The sequence below is a fragment of the Piliocolobus tephrosceles genome, chromosome 8 (assembly GCF_002776525.5).
Source record: "Piliocolobus tephrosceles isolate RC106 chromosome 8, ASM277652v3, whole genome shotgun sequence".
In the NCBI taxonomy this organism is placed as follows: domain Eukaryota; kingdom Metazoa; phylum Chordata; class Mammalia; order Primates; family Cercopithecidae; genus Piliocolobus; species Piliocolobus tephrosceles.
In genome coordinates, this window is record NC_045441.1 from 12,040,052 (window position 1) to 12,049,305 (window position 9,254).

Here is a 9,254-nt window from a genome sequence, read left to right on the forward strand (position 1 = left end):
TTCCGAGCTAGTCACATTGCCCTGACCTTTTAAAATGCCTCCCCATCTCTTCACATGGTTCCTAAGACCATTTCAGACAAGTGCTACCACGCGACCTCAGCCTCATGCAACCTACACCCTACACGCCCCCAGAGCTGGTGTGCCTGGGGGGGCTCAGAGAACTCCTAGCAATTCTCCGAGACCCTACTCAAACATCACCTCTTCCCTGGAGCCCTGCTGTGGAAACAAACAGCAGGCTCAGCACTAATAAAAGCCTCACCCCATCATCTCGAGAATAAATGCAATACACCGTGCCATTCTTGTTGAACTGTATGCTTACTTCCCTCCCTGTGAGAGTTCTCAAGTGCCCGAACCAGAACCTACACATATCCTAAGGCTGAATGTGTGCTTTTTTGTGTGTCATGCTACAGGGATCCAAACAGTGCCAAGAAGAGGAAGAAGGACCCACTGTTGAAAGGGAACACGTTCTGAGCTGTTCCACAGGCAGGTGGAGTGGGTTTTCTTTCTCCGACTTTACTAATGAAGAAACTAAGGTTTGGTATAGATCAGTGGCCTGTGCAAGCAGGTAAGTGACCTCTGACTCTTCTCCCACCTGCCTGGCAGGTCCAAATTTCTGCCCAATGCCAGATTACAAAACCGCACAGCAAAACAAGTTGTCTTTTTTTCTTGCGGCGGGGAGGCAGTTGAGATAGAGTCTCATTCTGTCACCCAGGCTAGAGTGCAGTGGCGTGATCTTGGCTCACTGCAACCTCCACCTCCCGGGTTCAAGTGATTCTCCTGCCTCAGCCTCTTGAGTAGTTGGGATTACAGCTGCACACCATCACACCTGGCTAATTTTTGTATTTTTAGTAGAGATGGGGTTTCACCATGTTGGCCAGGCTAGTCTTGAACTCCTGACCTCAACTGATCTGCCCGCCTCGGCCTCCCAAAGTGCTGGGATTACAGGCGTGAGCCACTGTTCCCAGCCTAGAATTGGCATTTTAAAGTCTTTTAAGACTGTAGCCACCTGGGAGACTGTGTGCTAATGAGCACAAAATCTTTGGCCAGGTGGTGGGTACCTGTAATTCCAGCTACTCCAGAGGTTGAGGCAGAATTCAAGCCAGGAGAATTGCTTGAACCCAGGAGACGGAGGCTGCAGTGAGCCCACTGCACTCCAGCCTGGGCGACAGAGTGAGACTCCATCTCAAAAAAAATAAAAAGAAAATTGTCATTTCTCCATTTCACCTTTTTCTAACTTTAATTTTTAAGTGAGTCTGACATATAATAAAAAGTTAGGCCGGGCACAGTGGCTCAATCCTGTAATCCCAGCACTTTGGGAGGCCGAGACAGGAGGATCACGAGATCAGGAGATCGAGACTATCCTGGCTAACACGGTGAAACCCCGTCTCTACTAAAAAAAAACAAAAAAACTAGCCAGGCGAGGTGGCGGGCGCCTGTAGTCCCAGCTACTCGGGAGGCTGAGGCAGGAGAATGGCGAAAACCCGGGAGGCGGAGCTTGCAGTGCGCTGAGATCCGGCCACTGCACTCCAGCCTGGGCGACAGAGCGAGACTCCATCTCAGGAAAAAAAAAAAAAAAAAAGTTAAATCCCAACATGCTCAGCTGAGGCCACACACAGTGCTAGTGCCAGAGCTTCACCTCTGTTTCTCTGGCTCCTCCCTAAAGCACAAGGACGCTGCGGCTCTTGTAGGGGTGGCCAGTCTCTCTGGAACCATGAAAGGTCCTATAACTTCATGAGCTTCCATCAGAAAAAAAAAAAAAAAAAGAAAGAAGTAAGAAAGCCAGGCACGGTGGCTCACACCTGTAATCTCAGCACTTTAAGAGGTCAAAGCAGGAGGACCACTTGAACCCAGGAATTCAAGACCAGCCTGGGCAACATGGCAAAACCAAATCTCTACAAAAACATTTTTAAAATTAGCTGGGTGTGGTGGTGCATGCCTGTACTCCCAGCTACTTGGGAGGCTGAGGAGGAAGGATTGCTTGAATCCTGGAGGTTGAGGCTGCAGTGAGCTATGATTGCGCCACTGCACTCCAGCCTGCACGACAGAGTGAGACTTGTCTCAGAAAAAAAAAAAAGTTCCTTAAGAGTTAAATTATTTTTAACTTGAAGTGTTCCATGGACTTCATGAGTAAACGTTCTGGATTTGCCAAGCAGTTTTGATTTCAATTGGCCTGTCTCCCAACTATGCACAGATTTACCTAACACAGATCCTAATTTTCAAGGGGTTAAGGGTGGATCAACTCAGAGTCAACCAACGGCAGGTCCTAAAATTCAGGTTTGTCAGGCAGCAAGCACCCTCTGTGGCATGTGCAAACTCCTACTACCCAGGACGATCCACACCTGATTTTCATTGGCTGTGGTCAATGCTGCGGTTTTCAGGAATATCCCTGGGTTGCTGCATTTCAAATCTACCTATTATTTTTTTCAAGTGCTAGACCGGAAGAATTTTGGAAAATTAAGACCACTCCTAAGTTTCCACACCACCACACAACTGGCAGCTAGCATCCCATTGTCTGAAATGCAGATGTTGTACAAATAATTTTTATAATAAGCTATCTGCTCAGCAAAAGTTTCCAACATTAGATAGTATGAAGGGCACAAGTAGCTCAAAAACCACTCTCTTAAAAGGAAAATAAGAACTCCTAAAACAGTCCTCCTCCCAAAAAAAAAGGAAGTGGACCTTTCTGGGTTCCCTGGTTTACTAACTGGGCCTTTGGAGCTGTTCTTCTGACCAAGCCAACCCCATAACCACTCAAAAGGGATTTCTGCAGGTAGAACTTGCAAATGGTTAATGAATCAATGCCTTCTCCATAAAACAAGGCCTGAGGAATTACAGCAGTGAACAACGGTGGGGGATACTGGATTCCAGAGGGTTCCATAAACGTTCTGCTTACAAGGAGGATTAAAGTTCTCGCCACTCTCTAGGACCCTGTCTTGATCCTCAGAATCTTAACCCTGTGGGGAGAGCAGGGTGGCTGTCTTACTACCCGACCCACTGATCAGGAAACAGAGGCTCCAGGAGGTATCTTGCTATTGCGCCAAGAATCAAAGCCAAGCCAGGGCCACCCAGTCCAGTCCTGTCTCCCTTTGTGCTGGCATCATTCTCCAGCTTGGCCAAGCTCAGAGGGAAGGCAAGGCTGCAGCTTTAAGGGTTTAAGAGAGGAGACAGCCACTTTCATTGAAACAGCCCCAAACTCCTTATTACTGGTCACCAGTTTACACAAGGGTAACTCGCTTTGAAAAACAATACGCAGAAAGTCGAGGTCAAGCTCACCGAAACCTCCACTCTCCTCCCCCTGGCGCCCAAGAGACCTTGAACTCTTACCCAACTGCTCTCCCGAGCTAAGAGTGTCCCGGCTCCCCCAGGAGAGCCGAGTACCTGTGTTGTGGGGGCCGCCGAGACACCTGCCTGCGAGGGGCACAGCCCTCAGGGATGCAGGCCGGACTGGAAGGCTCTCGTGATCCCTCCACTCAGGCCACCTGATGCTACAGGGTCAGATTCGGGTCCCATTAGCATGCATCGAGCGCCTCTCACGTTAAGTACCCCCAGAATTCGCTGCCTCCCGAGGCCCATCGTACAGATGGGGAAACTGAGGCTCGGAGAGTTAAAGTGGCTTAGCCCGTGGGGGGCGGCAGCGCGGGGACTGGACCCCGAGCCCTGAGATACCGATCCCCGACCCTCAGCCGAGGGCCTGCCGGGCTCTCTCGGCCCAGGCTGTGAAAAGTCGACCCTCAGGCCGCCGCGGGAGGTCAGCTCTAGGGAAAGGGCGACGCGGAGGAGGGCCGGGGTGGGAGCCATGCCTTCCGCCCGAGCGTCAGGCAAGATGCGCAGCGCCCCGGCCCGAGGGCCCACCCCGACGCGGAGAGTCAGGCGGCCGCGGCGAAATGAGGCGCCCGGCAAACCCCGAGTCCCGGGGCCCGACCTCACCCACCCAGCTGTCGCTGCGAAAGCTAGCACTCACCGCGGGCGGCCGGGCTGCTCTCTGGGACACCTGGGCAGGACGCAGGCCCTCACCACTGAGGCGCTACCACGGCCCGCGCCGGCCGCGGGGGTGAGGGCGTGGCCACTGGGCCGCTGCCCCGCCCACTCGAGCCGCGCGCATTCCCGGAGCCCCGCGCTTCCCCCTGCAAATCCGCGCTCTTGGTACGGCCCGGCCACACCCCCTCGCGGCTCCTCATGGTCTCCCCGCGGAGGAATGAAAGTGCGTTGTTCCAGGGGTGGCGGAGTCGCCTGGCCTCAGCAGCTGCGGCTTCTACAGCTCCTACCCTGCAGTTCACCGGGCCGGCTGCCCACCCTCCCGGGGGTCACCGCAGAACCATGGCTGTGCGCCCCCAGGTCTAGCCTCCTCCTTCGGGCCGCCGCTAGCTCGTGATCGCTACATTGTCTCCTCCACGGCCCTGTTTCCTCACCTGAAATTGGCGAGGCTTCAGGCCCAGGTCGTCTCCCTGGGTTCCCTCCCAGCCTGACGGCGGAGGGTACTCGTTTGTTTTTAGAGACAGGGTCTCGCTCTGTCGCCCAGGCTGGAGTGCAGTGGTGCAGTCACAGCTCACTGCAGCCTTCAACTCCTGGGCTCAGGCGATTCTCCCACTTCAGCCTCCCAGGAGCTGGGACTACAGGCGCGCCACCACACCTAGCTAATTTTATTTTATTTTTGCAGAGATGCGGTCTCGCTATGATGCCCAGGCTGGTCCCAAACTGGTCTCAAGCGATCCTCCCTCCTCGGCCTCTCAAAGTGCTACGATTACAGGCGAGAGGCCACCACAGGCTGCCTAGGGCTCGCATTCGAAGGCTGGCCTGTTGGGCGTGGGAAGTGACCAAGCAGGAGGCAAGCCCTGGATGGAAGAGGAGTTGGGGGATATACAGAGAGCTTCTGGGGTTTGAAAAGTCTGGCAGCCTTGGTCGGGGTATAAAGTCCACCTCTGCCTCCTGCTATGGTTTCTACGTTACAGGGTAATGAAGATTGAGTGGTATAACCTTTGTTCCTAAAGGATTTAGAGCAGGGCGTTAGTAAGTGTTCTCATCGCCATTGTTATTATTACTACTACTACTATTATTACTAGGTGTGCTGTGAATTCCTTTTGCGACACTGTGCAACTCACTTCTCTCAGAGTCCCTTCTCCATCTTTTAAAAATAGGCCAGGCGCGGTGGCTCACGCCTGTAATCCCAGCACTTTGGTAGGCCAAGGTGGGTGGATCACCTGAGGTCAGGAGTTCGAGACCAGCCTGACCAACATGGCAAAACACCATCTCTACTAAAAATACAAAAATTAGCCGGGCATGGTGGCAGGTGCCTGTAATCCCAGCTACTCAGGAGGCTGAGGCAGGATACTCGCTTGAACCCGGGAGGCAGAGGTTGCAGTGAGCCCAGTTCGCACCACGGCACTCCAGTGTGGCTGACAGAGTGTAATATATATAAAATAATATATAAATATAATTACATAATATAAATGTTATATTTGTTATATTTATATATTATATAAATAATATATATTATATAACACATACATTATTTATTTTTTGAGATGGGGTCTCCCTTTGTCACTGAGGCTGGAATGCAGCCTCGACCTCCTGGGCTCAGATGATCCTCCTGCCTCAGCCTCCCTAGTAGCTGGAATTACAGGCATGCGCCACCACACCTGGCAAATTTTTGTATTTTTTTTTTCATTTAAAAGAAAGTTGATTGAAATGTTTTTGTAGAGATGGTGTTTTGCCATATTTCCTAGGCTGGTCTCAAACTCCTAACCTCAAGCAGTCCTCCCACCTTGGCCTCCCAAAGTGCTGAGATTACAGGTGTGAGCACTGCACCCAGCCTAATTTTTTAATTTTTTGTAAAGACAGGGTCTCGCTATGTTGCCCAGGCTGGTCTTGAACTCCTGGCCTCAAGGGATTCCTTGCCTCAGCCTCCCAAAGTGCAGGAATTACAGGTGTAAGCCACCATTCCCATCCACTCTTAATCTTTAAAATATTGCGAAAATAGCCAAATCCTATATAAAGAGATTATTACCGTGGCCCAGGTGCCAGGTTTCCTACGTGCAGGAACCGTCCCTCCAACAGGTTGGATGAATGCAGTAGTCCTCAGGGTGGGACACAATACCTGTCCAACTAAGGGACTGAACAGGTAACTCCACACTCACCCCGCGAGAGAGCTGGGGAGAAGTTCATCACCCAGATATGATACTCTGTGCCATCTTTTCAACACCCTGTTGGACATCTCCTCTGGATGTCTCAGTGAGGCTTCAAATTTGGACTCTGACTCCATGCCCCCTGCATTTTTGTGAAACCAGAACTCCAAAAACACTGAAACTCTGTCTGCTAATAATATTATAGCATCACTAAGAAAACATCAGGAAACAGGCATGTTCCCTCTTTTACCTTTTCCCATTGAACCAATAACCGGGTCTTATGGATTCTATCTCCAGAACCTCCTCTTGTCATCTTTTCTGCTGTCCCTGTTCCAGTTGGGGCCACGTGGGTCCACCGTTCACCTGGATGATCTCAGCAACTTCCTGACTTTTTTGGGGGGGATGGAGTCTCACTGTGTCACCCAGGCTGCAGTTTAGTGGCACCATCTCAGCTCACTGCAACCTCCGCCTCCTGAGTTCAAGCGATTCTCCTGCCTCAGCCGCCTGAGTAGCTGGGATTACAGACTCGTGCCACCACACCTGGCTAATTTTTGTATTTCTAATAGAGATGGGGTTTCACCATGTTGGCCAGGCTGGTCTCGAACTCCTGACCTCAGGTGATCCATCTGCCTTGGCCTCCCAAAGTGCTGGGATTACAGGTGTTAGCCACTGTACCTAGCCAGCTTCCTGACTATTTATGACACTTCTGGTTTCTGCTATACCCACTGGCAAGGAAGCTTCTTCGTCTTCTTTTTTTTTTTTTTTTTGTGACAGGGTCTCACTCTGTCACCCAGGCTGGAGTGTAGTAGTAGTGAGATCTAGGCTCACTGCAGCGTCCACCTCCGGGGTTCAAGTAATTCTCCTGCCTCAGCCTCCTGAGTAGCTGGGATCACAGGTGTGCACCACCACAACTGGCTAATTTTTGTATTTTTAGTAGAGACGGGGTTTTGCTATGTTGGCCAGGGTGGTCTCGAACTCTTGACCTCAGGCGTTCTGCCCACCTCAAACTCCCACAGTGCTGGGATTACAGGCGAGAGCCACCACACAGAGCTGAAAGCTTCTCTTCTTCAGTTACTGTCCTCCTCATTGCCCAACCTTTCTGTCTTTCCCTTCCCACTCCCACCCCAAAAAAACACTCTCACTGGCCAGCTGGGGGGAAAAAAAGTAGGTTGCATCCACATCTCACATGTTACACTAATATAAATTCCAGATAGATAAAATATTTAAATGATTTTTTAAGGGAGAAGGAAAAAACAGCCCCCAAAAGTCCATAGGAGAATTGGTGTTAATAATCCCCAAGAAGCATTTCTAAATTATGAAATTATGACATAAACTCCAGAAGCCATAAATGAAAAGACTGAGAAAATAATCTGGGCCAGGTACAGTGGTTCATGCCTGTCATCCCAGCATTTTACGAGGCCGAGGGGGGAGGATCGCTAGAGCCCAGGAGTTGGAGACCAGCCTGGCCAACATGACGAAACCCTGTCTCTACTAAAAATACAAAAATTAGCCAAGCATGGTGGCACATACCTGTAGTCCCAGGTGGCTGAGACAGGAGAACATCTTGAACCTGGGAGGCAGAGGTTGCAGTGAGCTGAGATTGCACCACTGCGCTCCAACCTGGGTAACAGACTGAGACTGTGTCTCAAAAAAACAAAAACAAGCAAGGGGCCAGCAGGGCACAGTGGCTCACACCTGGAATCCTAACACTTTGGGAGACCGAGGCAGACAGATTACTTGAGGACAGGGGTTTGAGACCAGCCTGGCCAACATAGTGAAACCTCGTCTCTTAAAAATACAAAACATTACGTGGGGTGGTGGTGGGTGCCTGTAATCCCAGCTAGTCAGGAGGCTGAGGCAGGAGAATCCCTTGAACCTGGGAGGTGGAGTTTGCAATGAGCCAAGGTTGCACGGTTGCACCTCTGCACTCCAGCCTGGGTGACAGAACGAGACTCTGTCTCAAACAAACAAACAAGAAAGGAAGCTCATTGCTTAAACAGAACAATCTCTAAGACAAATTGATAAAAGAAATATGTAAGGTACAGAACAGTAGGTATAGAATGTTGCCATTTGTATGTTCTCAAACAATTGTAGTGGGAAGTGAGGGAAGAACATATATACTAGGTATACATATTAGCCTGTATGTGCATGAAATACCTCCTGAAACAAACAAACAAAAAGGTGGGAGAGAGGGGTAAGGTTGGTTGTCTCTGAAGAACTGGGAGAAGGGAGACCGGGGGCAAAGGCGTATATACTACTCTGTATCATTCAAATGTTGTACCTTATGAATGTATTACTTATTCTAAGTCAAATACATACTTTTTTTTTTGTTTTAAATTAGAGACTGGGTTTTGCTCTGTCACCCAGGATGGAGTACAGTGGCATGATCATAGCTCACTACAACCTCTGCCTCCTGAGCTCAGGCAATCCTCCCACCTCAGCCTTCAAGTAGCTGGAACTACAGGTGAGCACCATCACACCTGGCCAATTTATTTTTTATTTTTTATTTGTTGTCGAGAGAGGGTCTCGCTATATGGCTGGTCTTGAACTCCTGGGCTCAAGCGATCCTCCCACCTCGGCCTCCCAAAGCGCTGGGATTACAGGTGTGAGCCACTAAACCCAGCCCATAAATACTTTTTAAATACCCAAATAACCTTGCTGCTGGCCAAAGAACAAACTCTTTTACTTGCTCCCCAAATCTAAAGAATAGTGACTATAAACTTGATTTTATTTTTTAAAGATGGAGTATTGTTCTGTCACCCAGGATTGAGTGCAGTGACGTGATCTCGGCTCACTGCAACCTCCTCCTTCTGGATGCAAGCAATTCTCCTGCCTCAGCCTCCAGAGTAGCTGGGACTACAGGCGCACTCCACCACGTCCAGCCAAATTTTTATGTTTTTAGTAGGGATGGGGTTTTACCACATTGGCCAGGCTGGTCTCAAACTCCTGACCTCAAGTGATCCACCCGCCTCGGCCTCCCAAAGTGCTGGGATTACAGGCATGAGCCAATGCATCCCGCTGGAAGGATAACTTCTTATCTTGTTTAGAATTTTATTCTGGTCATTACAGCCATGCTGGTACATACATAATTGTTTTTCTGACTAATTTTGACCTGTGACTTTTCTCCTTCTC

General features: G+C 50.1%; 1 protein-coding gene across 1 annotated transcript in view; it reads right to left on the reverse strand.

Moving 5' to 3' along the window:
• The window catches only part of LOC111547063 (NADPH--cytochrome P450 reductase), a 76,773-nt gene extending 72,702 nt beyond the window's left edge, over window positions 1-4,071 (reverse strand). Inside the window, exon 1 of the mRNA XM_023218709.2 lies at window positions 3,962-4,071. The gene's annotated coding sequence lies outside the window, so the exon portion shown is untranslated. The remainder of the gene's footprint in view (window positions 1-3,961) is intronic.
• Between the last annotated feature and the right edge of the window lie 5,183 nt (window positions 4,072-9,254).